This window comes from Lissotriton helveticus, chromosome 1_2 (assembly GCF_964261635.1).
Source record: "Lissotriton helveticus chromosome 1_2, aLisHel1.1, whole genome shotgun sequence".
NCBI classification, from domain to species: domain Eukaryota; kingdom Metazoa; phylum Chordata; class Amphibia; order Caudata; family Salamandridae; genus Lissotriton; species Lissotriton helveticus.
In genome coordinates, this window is record NC_136058.1 from 299,080,331 (window position 1) to 299,099,818 (window position 19,488).

The 19,488-nt window shown below is 50.1% G+C and overlaps 1 protein-coding gene and 1 long non-coding RNA gene across 5 annotated transcripts in view; one reads left to right on the top strand and one right to left on the bottom strand.

Moving 5' to 3' along the window:
- EIF2B3 (eukaryotic translation initiation factor 2B subunit gamma) overlaps positions 1–19,488 on the top strand; it is a 635,310-nt gene that overhangs the window by 444,518 nt on the left and 171,304 nt on the right. The window lies entirely within an intron of this gene.
- LOC144801744 (uncharacterized) lies at positions 1,933–14,732 on the bottom strand. Its single transcript, XR_013605490.1, has 4 exons — positions 14,628–14,732; positions 9,126–9,315; positions 7,060–7,233; positions 1,933–2,555 (listed from the first exon to the last, which is right to left on the bottom strand). It is a non-coding gene; the product is annotated as an uncharacterized LOC144801744 (long non-coding RNA).

Consider the following 19,488-nt stretch of genomic DNA (forward strand, 5'->3'; position numbering starts at 1 on the left):
TGTGCCGACTGGGGAGGGACCAATGGTCATCTGCTCGGCCCATTCCTGTTTGTGATAAGACATCTTGGTGTGTGTGTGTGTGGGGGGGTCTCTCACGGAACCCCAAATGATGACGGGCGGTTCCGAGTGGTGACTGATGGGTGTTCAAGACCATCCACAGGTTTGGCTTATCTTACTAGTTTTATAAGAGTCAGGGTGTAGCTGCTGGTATCAGTATCTAGTCCCAGTCCGAGTACACTTGCCACTATTTGACCCTCTGGTACCTTTGTTGTTATGAGTATACTGTAGGGAATGTATCCAGAGCTCGGTCGTTAAACTTTCCCTTGGGTCCCCTCCTAATTGTGTTTGTGTAGTTGTTCCGAAAAGTCTCCCCAAACTGCAGATTCAATTCAGTTCATGTGAGCCAGGCGCGTGCACATCACCAGCCACATCCCACACCATGCCTCGGCATCAGACTTGAAAGGAAGCCGCTCCCCCGCCCCACTCCGCGCAATGCCAGAGCTAGTTTTTCTCGCTTTTTATTTGGTGTTCTTTGCGGCCCATGCTTCATTCCACCTACCACTTTACACTGACTTGTTCACTTTCCTCCCATTTCTATCACCTTCCCTCAGTCTCCTCCTTCATGTATTCCTCTTTGTCAATCTCCGTCTCCCATTCTTCATCTTCGATGCATCTTTTATTTTCTTACATGCTTTGGTGTACTTTCTCCTTTCTTCCCCTTCCTCCATATTTTCTACAACTTCATCACCTGTATTCTCATATCTTCTTTATTACTGCCTTCCTTATTTGATTTCCTCTTCTTCATTCAACCTTCCTTGTTCTCGCTCCGGTTTTCTCTTTCTTACCTCATTCCTCGTTCTTTCCAACATTGCCCCATCCTCTTCAGTCTCTTTCTCTGTGCTTCTGCTTTTCTCTGTCTCTACTTCTGCTCATTATTTCTTGTGTCCCCAATGTGCAGCTTTCCAGCTTTATTCCTTCCATTCTCTTCTTTCTATCCTGTTGATCTTTCCCCTCTACTCCTTCCACCCTGCATGCCTGCCTCAACTGCTTCCTTCGTTTTCGCGCTTTATTTCCGTAGTCTGTATTCTGTCAATCCACTTCTGTTCTCCTCCCTCATAACCCCCTCCTCCGTTTATCCCTCTCTTCGCCCCTCCTCCTTCTTCCTTATCATATTATTTTCTTCCTCCTCTCCTTTCCTTCCTAGTCTTTCCCGCTCTTTCTTGCTTCCTTTGTTCCTCCGTCCCTGTCTGTGTCCAGCCCCCTCTCCCTGGTACCTCAGACCTTTCCAGCTGCCTCCCGACCACCCTGACAGTCGGGAGCTGGTGCCTGTGGGTACAGAGTCTGGCTTGGCGTGATTTATGCCATTGGTATAACAGCAGACACACTGCAGTCCATCACTGCAGTCCCCCCCCCGATTAAAATTCAGCTCCGGCCCGACTGCAGCACTCCACAAAAGGAATATTCTACATAATTTCCGAAAATGCTTGTTTATCTGGTTTAAAAAGTGACCTTGTGTGATGTAACTAGTGTTCATTTAAAGCGCTGCAATACCTTCCGATAGGGTTCGCGCTAAATAAAAGTGCAGAAAAAACACAAGACAAATCGAACGCTTTAAAGCAAGAAAGGAACACCTCGGTGGGTGAATCACCCAGCTGGTGTCACAAGGCCCCCATAGGCAGAGCGGATATTTCTTGCCATCCCCACCTCTGCTCATTATCCAGAGGCTACCAGGCCTTACAGTAACACCTCGTCACCCAGAATACCCTCGGCCCCCCTCTCCAATCTCACACCTCAGCAAAGAGCCTTTGATCAGCATTAAACAGGCAAGTGCTCCCCCCTGGGGCGCTACCTCCGGGCATAAAACACATTATACACCACCTTGAGTGTACCCGTTCTTTGAGGTAGACAGTACCATATAGGAGAGGTGCAAAATAAGTGTATAATCTTGTTGTAAGCCTTTATTACTGCAGGACATAATCAGGGTTTCTTTGCTACAACAGCTTGAATTATATACAACACTACATTGGGCGCTAAAAACTGAGAAAAAAAAATCACATTGGAATGTTTAGAACCCAAACTGCTCAAATTTCCTCAAAACGTAACCATGAACAAATCAATTTACACTGGAAGAATACTGACGCATTTGCTGTGCTTAATACAAGCTTTAGTTTAATAAAAAAACTAAACTTAAAACCGGTTTGCCCATAGGCAATTAAAACAGAAGTGGAATGCATGCAGGGTGAACGAACTGCTCAACTTTGCGGAAAATTGTTCTTAAAGTCCACCAATGCAGTGTGCTAAAGTGTTTGGTCTTTCAGGGCAGTTTCTCAACTACTTTTCATCAGTGGTTGTTAAGTCCCCAGAGTAATCATTTGGGTCAGCAGCATCATCCGCATCTGCACTTTCTGCCTCCACATTATCTGCTCCTCATTTTCATCGTTTTCACCATCAATGTCCTCCTTTTCGTTTTGGTCATTGTCTTCATCATTCGCATCAGTTGTTTCCTCAACTACCGATTCTCCCGTTTGTTCAACGATTTCAAAGGGATTCTCACCCTAAAAGTAAACACAAGTTTTAAACCATCTTTAGCAAAATTCTCAAGAACAAATGCACACCAACTATTACAAAAGTAACAGCAAAAGTCTTGTGTACAGTGCAAGTAAAGAAATCAGATTTCAGATCACAAAAAAGCAGAAAGAATATATTATTAGAAAAGGCATCTTACAACGGGGAGAACATATGCAGGACTTCTAAATTTTAGAGTATGTCCAGACAGACCATAGGATGGAAAAATCCATGCCAGGTCTATGAACGCCCATGAGCTCCGAGGAGTCCTTGTACAGAGGGGGCGATGACTGGAATATTGAGGGTGGGCATCACATTTCCAAGAAATTCATTTCCTGCGAAACTACAATTTTTTGGGTGAAACTCAGTACGGAAGAAGTGTTATTTGCAAAGCTGAGGAAGGAGTACACAGATCTGAACATTCAATATGCAGTGTGAGCCCTGGTGGCAGGAAGGGTGCAAGTGCATCCACAGCATTACAGGCTGCAAGCTAATTGTTGATAGTAACTAACTTATCCGTTTGCAGCATGTGTACCTGTTTAATTTAATTAATGATTTTATTTAATGTGTATAGCGCTTGAATCACCCCCAGGGGGGTATCTCAGCGCTTGGAAGCACAGCATAGGTCATGGGTACTCACAAACGTTCTCTCAGGGGCCAAATTTACACTGTGGTTTGTGCCTGAGGGCCGCACCAGTGGGGTCAGTGGGGTGTAGTGTAGTTCCTATATTCCCAATAGGCTCTGAGCATTGGAATAATATCTTCAATAGTATAGACGTAGGACAGAGGGTAACTAGGTCTTCTACGGACTATATTAGACTTAAATTTTGTGTGCCAGCTAGCTCAGAGTTCACTAGAAACTTTCTCGAATAGGCGAGGAGGATTTTAACCTCCCTGGATAGACAAGAAGGGATTTAGTTTCTGACAACCATAGAACATGACAACTTTGCTCTCCCTGATCAAGAGTACATCTCTAGAGTCGTGTGAAAACAAAAGACAGCTATTTTACTCAGTCAATACGTGCATTCTTAGTTTCACCAGATTGTAGAGAAAAAAAGAGACGGGCGTTTTCAATAAAAGGTGTTATTTATTGATCAGTCTCTTTTCTCATACAAGAGAAATGAATCGCTACAATTGCAATACTTAGGGTTAAGTAGAATGCATATAGTAAAAGCAGGATTATAAAATAATACTGTAAAAGCATTGATATGGTTTCTTAGCCATATGATACTTTAAAATGGATAAAAGATATACATACATATATACATTGACTAATCGTCAATGGTGCTTCTAACTACACCTACCCCGGTGTACCTGACCTAAGCCTAATACGTGGGAGGGAGTAAGTAAGTAGCAGTTTAAGTTAAGTTTGTTTTGCCAAGAATCTGACTCAAGAATTCTCTATACGGTTTTAGTCAGTTCAGTACTTGGGATTTAGAATGCTGGAGGGCTGGTATCTCTCTCTCGGGACTCGGTATCCCAGTCACCCACGAGGGCAAGCTGAAAACGCACCAGGACTTGACTGTTGGGTTGTTTAGGATACTTGTAGCAATGAGTACGCTCTCCCTTTTTATTTGTTCCTTGTAAGCCTGGAATTTTTTTTAGATAAATAAACGTTAATTTATACACATACTGCTAGTTCAACTACAATAACTTGGTTGGAACCTAGAAGAGAAGGCCTTCAATGTGGACAGAAACCCTTTAGAAACTACTCTGCCACCAGGGTGTGCCAGATAAGCGTTTAAAAAACACCAGGGACTCTTATTAGGGAATGACCCGCAATCTCGCTCCCTCCACAAGCAAGCAATCAAACCCCACCAAGCAGGCCGTGACCTGAAACCCTCAAGGGAAAAGAGCACAGCCAAGAGACAAGGCGAGCAGGACTCCAAGGCAGACTGCAAGGCAACGGGTTACACCGAGTCTGATTGAATGGTTTGAAAAACCTCTGGTAGATTTTCTGAAGACAAATAAAAAAACATTGTCATTTACAATGCAAATAGATCAAAGTCTCTCAAATGCGAGACCTTTGACGCACTCGTGCTTTAGCTGTAAACATCGTAAGATAAAGACAAGGAGGTGCAATTGCTTCAAAAGCAAAGCTATATAAAATAAGCATTTGCAATGCAATAGGTCTCGCAGCATTTAAGTTTGAGTTACTGGCATTGTAAAGGACAATGTTTTGCATAAATTCTTTTTTGGTGTCCGTGTGTGCATGGCAGTGGTGGTGTGTGTGTGCATGGCAGTGGTGGTGCAGAGATGCAAATCAAAGTATCATGAAACAGCAGCCTCTGAATTTAATGGAATGTCGGCAGATAACAGAACATAGCCAGAGATGAACTGCCAGCAGTGTTTGGTCCACCAGCCATGTTTAGAGGCAATGTATTCAGGTTTACTCAAGAGAAGTGCCTTGTAGCTCACACAACACACTTCGAGGTGGATTATGAAATGGAGAGGGAACTCATGTAATTATTTCAAAGAAGGGCAAACAAGCTCACATTGTCTGTTGTTGGCGATTAGAAAAGCGACCGCGTAAGAGAAACTTTGACAGGTGTTAATGAGAACTGTGGGAGAGTAGTGTGGGGCCTCATTGGGCAAATGATAAGACAAGTTCCTGGAACGTGAACCACAAATGTTTAAGATGAAGGGCAAGCTTTATAATGTGCTTTAATGTAAGCTGGGACTCAGAAGTCTGTGCTCTTTTCTGGACATGCCCTTTGAAGGACACAGATTGGTCAATGAGAGAGCCGAAGGATTTGGAAAAAAATGAAATAGGGAGAAGAGGCCATCCAATTCCAAAGACATGCCCTTCACATTGACAAAGCCTTTATTTTGAGATACCCATAATTAATATTATAACCACCACACTGCCCAATTATTTCAACTATCAAACCAATGCCAAGGTGTTGGCGATGTGAAGGTCTGTAATTGTTAATGACGTGATGGATTGCACTGACATTCATATAGAGCCACTCTCACACAGACAGAGCGCCCCACACAGACAGAGCGCCCCACACAGACAGAGCGCCCCACACAGACAGAGCGCCCCACACAGACAGAGCGCCCCACACAGACAGAGCGCCCCACACAGACAGAGCGCCCCACACAGACAGAGCGCCCCACACAGACACAGCCGCGCACACAGACACAGCCACGCACACAGACACACACACACACACACAGACACAGCCACACACACACAGACACAGCCACACACACACACAGACACAGCCACACACACACACAGACACAGCCACACACACACAGACACAGCCACACACACACAGACACAGCCACACACACACAGACACAGCCACACACACACAGACACAGCCACACAGACACAGCCACACACACACACAGACACAGCCACACACACACAGACACAGACACACACACACACAGCCACACACACACACAGCCACACACACACACAGCCACACACACACACAGCCACACACACACACAGCCACACACACACACAGCCACACACACACACAGCCACACACACACACAGCCACACACACACACAGCCACACACACACACAGCCACACACACACACAGCCACACACACACAGCCACACACACACACAGCCACACACACACACACAGCCACACACACACACACACACACAGACACAGCCACACACACAGACACAGCCACACACACAGACAGACACAGCCACAGCCACACACACAGACACAGCCACACACAGACACAGCCACAGCCACACACAGACACAGCCACAGCCACACACAGACACAGCCACAGCCACACACAGACACAGCCACAGCCACACACAGACACAGACACAGCCACACACACAGACACAGCCACACACACAGACACAGCCACACACACAGACACAGCCACACACACAGACACAGACACAGCCACACACACAGACACAGCCACACACACAGACACAGCCACACACACATCTTCTCACCTGCACAATGGAAAGGACAAAAATGCACACAGGCTTCGATCAAACACCTTCCAGATTAACTGCCCAGAATGCAGCAGCACGCACAGCTTCAGACCCAGCACTTACCCACCAAATACACTTCCGCCACAGAAGCAGCACTGGCTGATGAGACTAGCCAGCCACCAGGGTAAAACCAGACAGAGCAGATGTTCTGAAGTGGCCGCTACCCACAAGACAAGGAGGCCACCAATTTCCAGGACATGGCTCACCAAGACTAACTATTAGTCAGTCAAAGCTCTAGCCTGTAGAAGGGGCAATCCAAAAACCACTTGTAACCCAACCGTGTCCCCGTCCTCCCTCGCCCCAAAAGAATGTACAGTTAAATGAGATTGATAGGACACTTTGTTAGGCTGAAACAGGGCACATTAACTGTAATATCCAGACGCGGGTAGAAATCTAAGCTCGGAATCAGAAAGGGGGGCCCTGAACACTGCAGGGGGGCTGGGGAGTTCAGCAGTCAATTATACTCTGCCTTGAAAATAGTACTGTGCCAAAATGGCCTCTTACCCAGAGTGACTAGTACATGTCGCAACTCAGCGCCCATCACAGAGCCATTGGCTTCTTTGTCGAAGACCCTCAGCCCCTCCACAAAGTCATCGTAGGTACCCTAGTCCTTGTTCTTCGCAATTGTCTGCAGCATGGGCAAGAACTCGTCAAAGCCAATCATCTTGGTGTTAAGCTCTGGGAAAGAGAGAAGAGTTCAGAGGAGCAGTCACCGGCTGCAGCAGCGTGCCAGGCTGGCGAGTACACATTAACAGTGACAAACTTTAAACAATGTGATCGTCCAAGTTCCCCAAAACCCCCCTACCACCTCCAGTCAGGTTTTTGTCCCATCCCAGACTGCCAATGAATATTACTGATATGGTCCATCTATCAACTGTGAACGAGGCAGAGATCTCCAATTCAATGTGTGGCACAGGGTAAGAGCTGAGGGCAGAGGGGTAAGAGCTGAGGGGTAAGAGCTGAGGGCACAGGGGTAAGAGCTGAGGGCACAGGGGTAAGAGCTGAGGGCACAGGGGTAAGAGCTGAGGGCACAGGGGTAAGAGCTGAGGGCACAGGGGTAAGAGCTGAGGGCACAGGGGTAAGAGCTGAGGGCACAGGGGTAAGAGCTGAGGGCACAGGGGTAAGAGCTGAGGGCACAGGGGTAAGAGCTGAGGGCACAGGTGTAAGAGCTGAGGGCACAGGTGTAAGAGCTGAGGGCACAGGTAAGAGCTGAGGGCACAGGTAAGAGCTGAGGGCACAGGTAAGAGCTGAGGGCACAGGTAAGAGCTGAGGGCACAGGTAAGAGCTGATCTGCCACGATTGTCACATTTTATGTAATATCCTAAATCAGATACAAGCAACACGTTGCGTCCAAGTGAAAGGGGCCCATTAGACTCTAATGGAAGCCTAAGGTTTAGTAATAATAGCCAACTAGGATATAGTGAGCACTTCTGACTTGCCCCCTAGGTTCAATGCACCACAGACCTAATAAGCCCCTGGGTCTCATCGTAACAGACTTTGCACTCTGAAATACACCTTAAAATGTAGCTCCTTCAGATTCACCCAAGTTAATTTTCAACTGGGGGGTGCTCTGGTCCACGGATGAGTGGCGTGTGCTCAGATCCAGGGGTGAGTGGCGGGTGCTCTGGCCAGGGGTGCGTGGCGGGTGCTCTGGCCAGGGGTGCGTGGCGGGTGCTCTGGTTCAGGGGTGCGTGGCGGGTGCTCAGATCTAGGGGTGAGTGGGGGTACTCTGGTCCAGGGGTGAGTGGCGGGTGCTCAGGTCCAGGGGTGAGTGGCGGGTGCTCAGGTCCAGGGGTGAGTGGCGGGTGCTCAGGTCCAGGGCTGAGTGGCGGGTGCTCAGGTCCAGGGCTGAGTGGCGGGTGCTCAGGTCCAGGGCTGAGTGGCGGGTGCTCAGGTCCAGGGCTGAGTGGCGGGTGCTCAGGTCCAGGGCTGAGTGGCGGGTGCTCAGGTCCAGGGCTGAGTGGCGGGTGCTCAGGTCCAGGGCTGAGTGGCGGGTGCTCAGGTCCAGGGCTGAGTGGCGGGTGCTCAGGTCCAGGGCTGAGTGGCGGGTGCTCAGGTCCAGGGCTGAGTGGCGGGTGCTCAGGTCCAGGGCTGAGTGGCGGGTGCTCAGGTCCAGGGCTGAGTGGCGGGTGCTCAGGTCCAGGGCTGAGTGGCGGGTGCTCAGGTCCAGGGCTGAGTGGCGGGTGCTCAGGTCCAGGGCTGAGTGGCGGGTGCTCAGGTCCAGGGCTGAGTGGCGGGTGCTCAGGTCCAGGGCTGAGTGGCGGGTGCTCAGGTCCAGGGCTGAGTGGCGGGTGCTCAGGTCCAGGGCTGAGTGGCGGGTGCTCAGGTCCAGGGCTGAGTGGCGGGTGCTCAGGTCCAGGGGTGAGTAGCGGGTGCTCAGGTCCAGGGGTGAGTAGCGGGTGCTCAGGTCCAGGGGTGAGTAGCGGGTGCTCAGGTCCAGGGGTGAGTAGCGGGTGCTCAGGTCCAGGGGTGAGTAGCGGGTGCTCAGATCTAGGGGTGAGTAGGGGTACTCTGGTCCAGGGGTGAGAGGTGAAACCTAAAAAACAGAAGCTGTCTATCTAGAAACATACCTTTTTTGACCGCATTGCCATTTGATCCAGGTTTTCTCAATTTAGGTTTTTTGTCGACAAACGCCCCTCCAATGGGTTTATTAAGCGATTGCATCATCTTTCTTTTCATCCACCTTCCAGCAGGCCGACCAAATACCAGATTTGTCTGGTAGTCGACAACAATTCCAGGTCTCTGCATACCGCCATAATCCTGCAAATTGATAACATAAAATTAGCAGAGAGTATGCAGATAAGGCAAGTTACATGGTGTGCAAAAATGTGTTAACAGTTTTATAATAATGGCAGGCATAATCCAAGAACCAATGTTGGGTGGTCAAGGAATTCGTCGGCTAAGCAGCAATTGTTGCCATTCTGGTAGGTGTAGATACTTCTTGGCTACAATTCTGAAAACTGCAGTAAGGACACTGCTGTACAGGTTTTCATTTGCATTAGTGAGCTTGAGAAATAAAGAAGATAAAATGCTTATAAACATGTGTGTGGTTGTGTCTGGTTGCGCGTGTGGTTTGGTTGTGTGTGGTGTGGTTGTGTCTGAGAGAACCGGGAGTTAGAGAAGGAGGCGGGGTGAAAGAGAAAAGCAGATAAGCACAGTAAAAGAGAACAGGGAGTTAAAGAAGGAGGTGTGGTGGAAGAGAGCAGCAGATCAGCACGTGAGAAGAGAAGAGAACAGGGAGTTAGAGAAGGAGGCGGGGTGGAAGAGAGCAGCAGTTCAGCACGTGAGATGACAAGAGAACAGGGAGTTAGAGAAGGAGGCAGGGTGGAAGAGAGCAGCAGTTCAGCACGTGAGATGACAAGAGAACAGGGAGTTAGAGAAGGAGGCAGGGTGGAAGAGAGCAGCAGATCAGCACTTGAGAAGAGAAGAGAACAGGGCGCTAGAGAGAGGGAGGGCGATAGAGAGAGATGGGAGGGCGATAGAGAGAGAGAGGGAGGGCGATAGAGAGAGAGAGAGGGCGATAGAGAGAGAGAGAGGGCGATAGAGAGAGAGAGAGGGCGATAGAGAGAGAGAGAGGGCGATAGAGAGAGGGAGGGAGGGCGATAGAGAGAGGGAGGGAGGGCGATAGAGAGAGGGAGGGAGGGCGATAGAGAGAGGGAGGGAGGGCGATAGAGAGAGGGAGGGAGGGCGATAGAGAGAGAGAGGGAGGGCGATAGAGAGAGAGAGCGATAGAGAGAGAGAGGGAGGGCGATAGAGAGAGAGAGAGGGCGATAGAGAGAGAGAGAGGGCGATAGAGAGAGAGAGAGGGCGATAGAGAGAGAGGGAGGGCGATAGAGAGAGAGAGAGGGCGATAGAGAGAGAGAGAGGGCGATAGAGAGAGAGAGCGATAGAGAGAGAGAGGGCGATAGAGAGAGAGAGGGCGATAGAGAGAGAGAGGGCGATAGAGAGAGAGAGGGCGATAGAGAGAGAGAGGGCGATAGAGAGAGAGAGGGCGATAGAGAGAGAGAGGGCGATAGAGAGAGAGAGGGCGATAGAGAGAGAGAGGGCGATAGAGAGAGAGAGGGCGATAGAGAGAGAGAGGGCGATAGAGAGAGAGAGGGCGATAGAGAGAGAGAGGGCGATAGAGAGAGGGAGGGCGAGGGAGGGCGATAGAGAGAGGGAGGGCGATAGAGAGAGGGAGGGCGATAGAGGGAGGGAGGGCGATAGAGAGAGAGGGAGGGCGATAGAGAGAGGGAGGGCGATAGAGAGAGGGAGGGCGATAGAGAGAGAGAGGGCGATAGAGAGAGAGAGGGCGATAGAGAGAGAGAGGGCGATAGAGAGAGAGAGGGCGATAGAGAGAGAGAGGGCGATAGAGAGAGAGAGGGCGATAGAGAGAGGGAGGGCGAGGGAGGGCGATAGAGAGAGGGAGGGCGATAGAGAGAGGGAGGGCGATAGAGGGAGGGAGGGCGATAGAGAGAGAGGGAGGGCGATAGAGAGAGGGAGGGCGATAGAGAGAGGGAGGGCGATAGAGAGAGGGAGGGCGATAGAGAGAGGGAGGGCGATAGAGAGAGGGAGGGCGATAGAGAGAGGGAGGGCGATAGAGAGAGGGAGGGCGATAGAGAGAGGGAGAGAGGGCGATAGAGAGAGGGCGATAGAGAGAGGGAGAGAGGGCGAGAAAGGGCGATAGAGAGGGGGAGAGAGGGCGATAGAGAGAGGGCGATAGAGAGAGGGCGATAGAGAGAGGGAGAGAGGGCGAGAAAGGGCGATAGAGAGGGGGAGAGAGGGCGAGAAAGGGCGATAGAGAGAGGGAGAGAGGGCGATAGAGAGAGGGAGAGAGGGCGATAGAGAGAGAGAGAGGGAGGGCGATAGAGAGAGAGAGAGAGGGAGGGCGATAGAGAGAGGGAGGGCGATAGAGAGAGGGAGGGCGATAGAGAGAGGGAGGGCGATAGAGAGAGGGAGGGCGATAGAGAGAGGGAGGGCGATAGAGAGAGGGAGGGCGATAGAGAGAGGGAGAGAGGGCGAGAAAGGGCGATAGAGAGAGGGAAGGCGATAGAGAGAGGGAGGGCGATAGAGAGAGGGCGATAGAGAGAGAGAGAGAGAGGGCGATAGAGAGAGAGAGGGAGGGCGATAGAGAGAGGGAGGGCGATAGAGAGAGGGAGGGCGATAGAGAGAGGGAGGGCGATAGAGAGGGAGGGCGATAGAGAGAGGGAGGGCGATAGAGAGAGGGAGGGCGATAGAGAGAGGGAGGGCGATAGAGAGAGGGAGGGCGATAGAGAGAGGGAGGGCGATAGAGAGAGGGAGAGAGGGCGAGAAAGGGCGATAGAGAGAGGGAGGGCGATAGAGAGAGGGAGGGCGATAGAGAGAGGGAGGGCGATAGAGAGAGGGAGAGAGAGGGCGATAGAGAGAGAGAGAGGGGGCGATAGAGAGAGAGAGAGAGGGCGATAGAGAGAGAGAGAGAGGGCGATAGAGAGAGAGGGAGAGGGAGGGCGATAGAGAGAGGGAGGGCGATAGAGAGAGGGAGGGCGATAGAGAGAGGGAGGGCGATAGAGAGAGGGAGGGCGATAGAGAGAGGGAGAGAGGGCGAGAAAGGGCGATAGAGAGAGGGAGGGCGATAGAGAGATGGAGGGCAATAGAGAGAGGGAGGGCGATAGAGAGAGGGAGAGAGAGGGCGATAGAGAGAGAGAGAGGGGGCGATAGAGAGAGAGAGGGCGATAGAGAGAGAGAGAGAGGGCGATAGAGAGAGAGGGAGAGGGAGGGCGATAGAGAGAGGGAGGGCGATAGAGAGAGGGAGGGCGATAGAGAGAGGGAGGGCGATAGAGAGAGGGAGGGCGATAGAGAGAGGGAGGGCGATAGAGAGAGGGAGGGCGATAGAGAGAGGGAGGGCGATAGAGAGAGGGAGGGCGATAGAGAGAGGGAGGGCGATAGAGAGAGGGAGGGCGATAGAGAGAGGGAGAGAGGGCGATAGAGAGAGGGAGAGAGGGCGATAGAGAGAGGGAGAGAGGGCGAGAAAGGGCGATAGAGAGGCGGAGAGAGGGCGATAGAGAGAGGGCGATAGAGAGAGGGAGGGCGATAGAGAGAGGGAGGGCGATAGAGAGAGGGAGGGCGATAGAGAGAGGGAGGGCGATAGAGAGAGGGAGGGCGATAGAGAGAGGGAGGGCGATAGAGAGAGGGAGGGCGATAGAGAGAGGGAGGGCGATAGAGAGAGGGAGGGCGATAGAGAGAGGGAGGGCGATAGAGAGAGGGAGGGCGATAGAGAGAGGGAGAGAGGGCGATAGAGAGAGGGAGAGAGGGCGATAGAGAGAGGGAGAGAGGGCGAGAAAGGGCGATAGAGAGGGGAGAGAGGGCGAGAAAGGGCGATAGAGAGGGGGAGAGAGGGCGATAGAGAGAGGGCGATAGAGAGAGGGAGAGAGGGCGAGAAAGGGCGATAGAGAGGGGGAGAGAGGGCGATAGAGAGAGGGCGATAGAGAGAGGGCGAGAGAGAGAGGGAGAGGGCGATAGAGAGAGAGAGGGCGATAGAGAGAGAGAGGGCGATAGAGAGAGGGAGAGAGGGCGATAGAGAGAGGGAGAGAGGGCGATAGAGAGAGGGAGAGAGGGCGATAGAGAGAGGGAGAGAGGGCGATAGAGAGAGGGAGAGAGGGCGATAGAGAGAGGGAGAGAGGGCGATAGAGGGAGGGAGAGAGGGCGAGAGAGGGAGGGAGAGAGGGCGAGAGAGGGAGAGAGGGCGATAGAGAGAGGGAGGGCGATAGAGAGAGGGAGAGAGGGCGATAGGGAGAGAGGGCGATAGAGAGAGGGAGAGAGGGCGATAGAGAGAGGGAGAGAGGGCGATAGAGAGAGGGAGAGAGGGCGATAGAGAGAGGGCGATAGAGAGAGAGGGCGATAGAGAGAGAGAGAGGGCGATAGAGAGAGAGAGAGGGCGATAGAGAGAGAGAGAGGGCGATAGAGAGAGAGAGAGGGCGATAGAGAGAGAGAGAGGGCGATAGAGAGAGAGAGGGCGATAGAGAGAGAGAGAGGGCGATAGAGAGAGAGAGAGGGCGATAGAGAGAGAGAGGGCGAGAGGGGGAGAGAGGGCGAGAGAGGGCGATAGAGAGGGGGAGAGAGGGCGATAGAGAGGGGGAGAGAGGGCGATAGAGAGAGGGAGAGAGGGCGATAGAGAGAGGGAGAGAGGGCGATAGAGAGAGGGAGAGGGAGAGAGGGCGATAGAGAGAGCGATAGAGGGAGAGAGGGCGATAGAGAGAGAGAGAGAGCGATAGAGAGAGAGAGAGGGCGATAGAGAGAGAGGGGGCGATAGAGAGAGAGAGAGAGAGAGAGAGAGGGCGATAGAGAGAGAGAGAGAGGGCGATAGAAAGAGAGGGCGATAGAGAGACCCCCAATTCTACTACTCTCTTGTAGCCCAACAAACAAATCATCAGAAAATGAAGCAGAGTTGAGGGGCATGCCAGGTAGAGATCCATGCCACACAAGCGTCCGGTGGGGATGTATGGCATAATTACAGCACCAGGACTCCTCAGCGACCTATCATATTCAGAACACTGGTACTCACAACAGCAAGGAGGTAGGGAGACGGTGGGACGGTAACTACTTCACACAAGTCTGTCTTCGTTTTGAACAAGAGATCGGCTTCTTTTTAGACAAGCAACCATCCTCAACTTGTCCCAAGTACAATATCACTCCTAATTGGAGTCCAAGGAGAAATAAAGTTGGTTGTGTCTCGGTTGCAAATTCGCAACCTTGACCGCCCCCCAAACTTGGGGGCTTATTTACAAGCCCCTTGCGCCACTTTTGCGTCATTTTTAACATAGGAAAAGTGACGCAAAAGTGGCGCAAGGGGCTTTTAAATCTGTCCCTTGGTATTTAAGTCACCTGCACTTCTGTTGAACGTTGTAATACCTAAGAAAGGAATTCTACTCTAATATGAATTAAAATCTCCAGAGCTGATGCCGCAGCCATTCCTTTGAAGGGGAGGCTGAGGTCAGTCAGGAGAGCTGCTGGTTGCGCCCGGTGCCGCCTGCACAGCCAGTGACCGTAGCCGGTGCGTCGGACCCTGGCTCCCCGCTTCCCACAGGCCCCTCCCGGCGCGGCGCCGCTGCACTCACCGGTGTCCAGACGCACTACCTGGGGCAGCCGCCAGCCTGTAGGAGCTGATGAGCTGGTCCAGGGGCAGCGAGGCCGAACTCCAGTGCACCTCCTTGAGCGGGGGCGCGGCGGGCTCCATGCTCACGGGCGGGGGTCGGCGGAGAGGTGGCGGCAGCCCCGGGCTCCCCCGTCAGCCGCAGCGGGACATGCTGCTGCTGCCGCCGGTCAAAGCAGGGTCGCCTCAGGCTCACGGGCGGGGGTCGGCGGAGAGGTGGCGGCAGCCCCGGGCTCCCCCGTCAGCCGCAGCGGGACATGCTGCTGCTGCTGCCGCCGGTCAAAGCAGGGTCGCCTCAGGCGCGTCCGCCCGCAGCGCTGCCCCTCTGCCGCCGAGGCTGCCTCTGGTAGGAAGCGCCATCGCAGCGCCTGCCAGAGCTGACTAATCACAGCGGCGGAGGAGGTCGCGCGCGCGACGGGCAACATAGAACTGGCCCCACCCACACTTGCGTAAATGTGTGCACAAACAGGGGGTACAGTCCCTGATGGGCGGGGTAGTGAGACGTCATGAAAATTAAAATGCGCATGCGCACCATTAGTGCGCATGCGCACAACGATGAGGGGACACTGCCACATGGGGGACAGTGGATTATAGAACACCGGCCGTCCTTTTCTTTTTTCTCCAGTGCTGAAAAGATACTTTTAGGACTCACTGTTGCACGGGTGAGGATGGGAGCAAAGAGGTGGGTGCTGATGGGTTATGTAACACGCAGAAAATAGGATGGCTGTAAACCAGAGGTTGTTTTATTTATTTCCGTATGGCTTTAGGCACAGTGAATTGGGGAGAACTTTGGTATAAACCGAGTACCTGGAATATTCCCCACAATCTTTTGTGTACGATCCAGGCTCTGTATACTGAAAATTGGGTACATTTAAATTGGATTAGTCGGGGCGTCTATCAAAGAAAAAAAAAATCAGAATGGTTTGTGCCATGGTTGTGTCCTGGCCATAACCCATTTTAGCTTATTGGTGGCTGATTTGCCTCCTACTTTAAAATTAACAAAGTCATTTCACCAAAGATAGATCCACACAATCCCACCTCTCTATATGCTGATGACCTGAATCTCCTAGATTATACAGTGTTAGTCCTGCAGTGCAGTGAATGATATAGTATCCAATTAAAGATCCAATATCAAAACATTCTTCAAGGAGTTGGGCGAAATGGATGATACGGAGTGGAACGAAGCGCTGGCGTCCCCGAGGGAGGTGGGCATTTCGGCTAAGTTCCGGCTGGTACAATTAAAAATCCTGCATCGCATATACTATACTAGAACCACACTACACAAACTCCAGCGAGCTCCGCATTTCTATTGTCTTCGGGACTGTGGCAATGAAGGTACCCTGTTCCTTACCCTCTGGGACTGTCCATTCATCGCGGCCTACTGGCGTCAAGTGATGCGCACTATTTCACAAACACTAAAGGTATCACTGACGCCAGAGCCACGTATGTCTTTTGAATGTTTGCGATCCAAATGATTTGTCTAGATATGGTCTAATATGGGGCACGCTAGCACTCATGGTGGCGAAGCGAGATATTGCACAAAAATGGGGCGCTGCAGACTTACCAACACTGGCGCAATGGAGCAGGAACATGGACTTATTAATGTTTACTGAAAGGGCGGTGTATGTCAATAGGGCGTGCCCTCATAAGTGGAACAAGGTTTGGACTAGTTGGAATGTATATAGGGGGGAACTTTGTGACCCGTTGCCGGAAGATGATGAAGATAGCTCAGATGAAGACGAGGGAGGGGAATGGGATTGTGACAACTGAGCTGCTAGACGCAGTAGAATGCATAATGGGCTACCTCACGTGATACTGTACTTATAAAATCTGCTAATGCTTAACTGTATATCCAAATCTTCATAGAACTATTGTCGTATTGATTGTCAACGTGTATGTTTATTACGCTGAAAAATAATAAAAATTGTTTTAAAAAAAACAAAAACATTCCTCAAGGGACAGGCTCTTGGGCTCAGCTGAGAGCTAATACTATAATATTCACTAAACTCTAGAATCTCACCCCATAATGCTTTGCTGGGCCTTTGGTTGTCATTGTATTATTGCCCATAACTTTGCTTGGGGTGGTCCTAGGAGGATGGGACTACCACCGAATCGTTCAGCATGATTTTTTTACAGCAAACCCCTGACGAAGAACATACTTGGTCGAAATTCATTGGGTTTTTATATGTGTCGGCATCGAAATTTGATTACCAGCACATGCCAATGTAAAAGCCTGGATGGGCGACAGAAGGCATTTGAATATGCATGAATGAAGTATTCTGGTCAAATCGCTGTGTCCGGAGTGATTCTATAATGACATGATGACATGGATTAAAATGCAGTTTACCGGATGGTTCACTTTGGATTAATTGAATTACTTTGGATAATATGATTCTCTTTGACATCGTTCTTCTTCTCTAAGCAGTGCAGCAGCTGGGTGCGCGAACTAAGGCACTTATGGTAGTTTCGTAGAGGCCTTTGGCATTCGGGTTATTGCCTATGCTGATGATAAGCACGTTATCTTCTTGCTGGGCGATAACTCAATGGAGACTCAATTGTCATTTAAGCGCCGCCTTATTTAGGTGTCCACTGGAGGATTAGAACTCTTTGCGCTGAAATTCTACTAAAACTGAGGTTCTTCGTTTAGGCCCAAAGGAGTCCTGTAGGTCGATGGGTGTTGGCCGACGGAACTGGGCCTGGCTCCATCCTCCTCTATGGTGCTGAGAAACCCCTGGATCTGATTTGACAAGACGCTCTCCTTCCGTCTCCATATTACAAAACTTGCAGGGATGGATGTGTTGTTGCTACGTTCTTTGAAAACGACTTTAGAGTTTGTTCTGCTTGAATTGCGGAAAACGATTGTGCATGCAGCAATCGCGTCACTTCTTGATTATGCTAACGCTTTGGTTCTAGGCCTTCTTGGCTATTTGATTAAACAGTTGCAAATGGTACAAAATGGCACTGCCAGATTATACTGGAGGTGCCAAGTTGCCACTCAGTAACGTCTTTTCCCAAAGAATTACACTGGCTCCCAATTGATGTAACAATTGTCTTCAAAGCCCTGGTTATCTCTTTTTGCCCCTTTCAAAGGGTGGCTCCTAACTATTTATGTAAAAGGCGCTTTCCTTATTTGCCGCCTCGTGAGCATAGGTCTGGGTATGCCCTTTTGATTACCACTCACAGGTTCTGCTGTAAGACCAAGGGTGAGCGCTCTTTCACTTACTTGGCCTGGAAATATGTCCCCTTTATTCCTGCGTCAGATTTTTTATGAACTTCAGCTTAGCACACAATTAAAGACCTAGCTATGTAATACCTGAGTGGCAGTGGGTTCTCTTCCTTGCTTCTACCGCCGGACTGCCTGTTTGGCAGCTGTGCGCTTTATACGTTTTATTGTATTGAATTGTATTGTACATGTCAACAGAGTCACCATACTTTCAAGTGGGCTATGCTAAGCCATCCCAGCAGGTCTGTCTTGTATGGCACAAGCACTTAATTGGTAACACCTGCACTTCTCAGCAGCGCTGCTCTCCTATTATTTGACAGTACCAACACTTCTCAGAATGACTGCTCTACACATGAATGACTGTACCATTACTTTTCATTACGACTTATTCTATTAACTGTGCAAGCACTTTTCAGCAGGACTGTCCTACTTTTAAATCACTGCAACAGCACTTCATAGATCCACTGCTATAATGTTAATTGCACCATCACCTCGTTGAAGCATTACTATTAAATTGACTGCAGGAGCATTTCTCATTGTGATTTTTACTATTGACAGTGCCAGTACCTCTCTGCAAAACTAATGTACTGTTAAATTACAGTACCAGCACTTCTGAAAATGTACTGTCCCTAGTATAGAGTTGAATTTGCCTCATGATACCCCAATGGAAAGAGTATCTCCTTTGCTGTGGTGATCCAATAAGCTGCTGAGGTCCTGGAACTACAACTGCCTACAGCTGAAATCCAGACAAATGTCCTTATAGAGGTATTGCAATCTGGGGCGCACTCATTTGAGTCTTTGCTTCGGTTTAATGAAGCCCATCTGACACATAATGGGTGCTTGGATAGAAGGGAAAATGTAACTTACAAGTTATTTTTACTTAATTTTATTTTTAAAAAATCCAACCTCTCCATCGAATTTGATTTTTAATAATTATAAAACAAATAGTGATGTAATTATTTTTGTTGTTGTTTCCTTTCCTGAGTTAGCAGTAGTATTTTAATCTGCACTCTGGGTTTCTACATAGGGCAGCTAGACTTTGTGGTCTTGTCACTGTAGGGACATGGTTAAACAAATTTTTCTACATGTCTCACTTTTAAACACCATGCAGCCTATCTTGTGGGCAACAAGGCTTATATAGGAGTGACTCATGAATGTTCAAAAGGAAGGTTTTATCTGTTAAAAAGGATTACTTTAACACATTGCACTGCAGGGTTACACTGCAAATGTCATGCAATGCACATTTGGCCTGAAGCCATCTTTGCATCGTCACTGTAATGGTTGACACAGTGGGTGCTGCAGTCCACTAACGGCATTTAACTTCCAGGCCCTGGATACACTTTGTACACCGTATACTCTAGACAGTACATGCAAGTAAATGTGCCAACTTGGTATATGCCACTTCAACAACGTTTATAGGAGGAGTAAAGTGCACTTTACCCCTGGCTATCAGGGGTAAAGTGCACAAAGTTGTAAATCCATCAAAAATAAAGGGTCTAGGAATAGGCAAAAAAGCTGGGTTCACCATGCAGAAAAGGTGGCTTTCCTACTGCTTGGTCAAGGGTGGCAGGCGGGAATGTGTTTGAGAACTTCGGGTATTAGC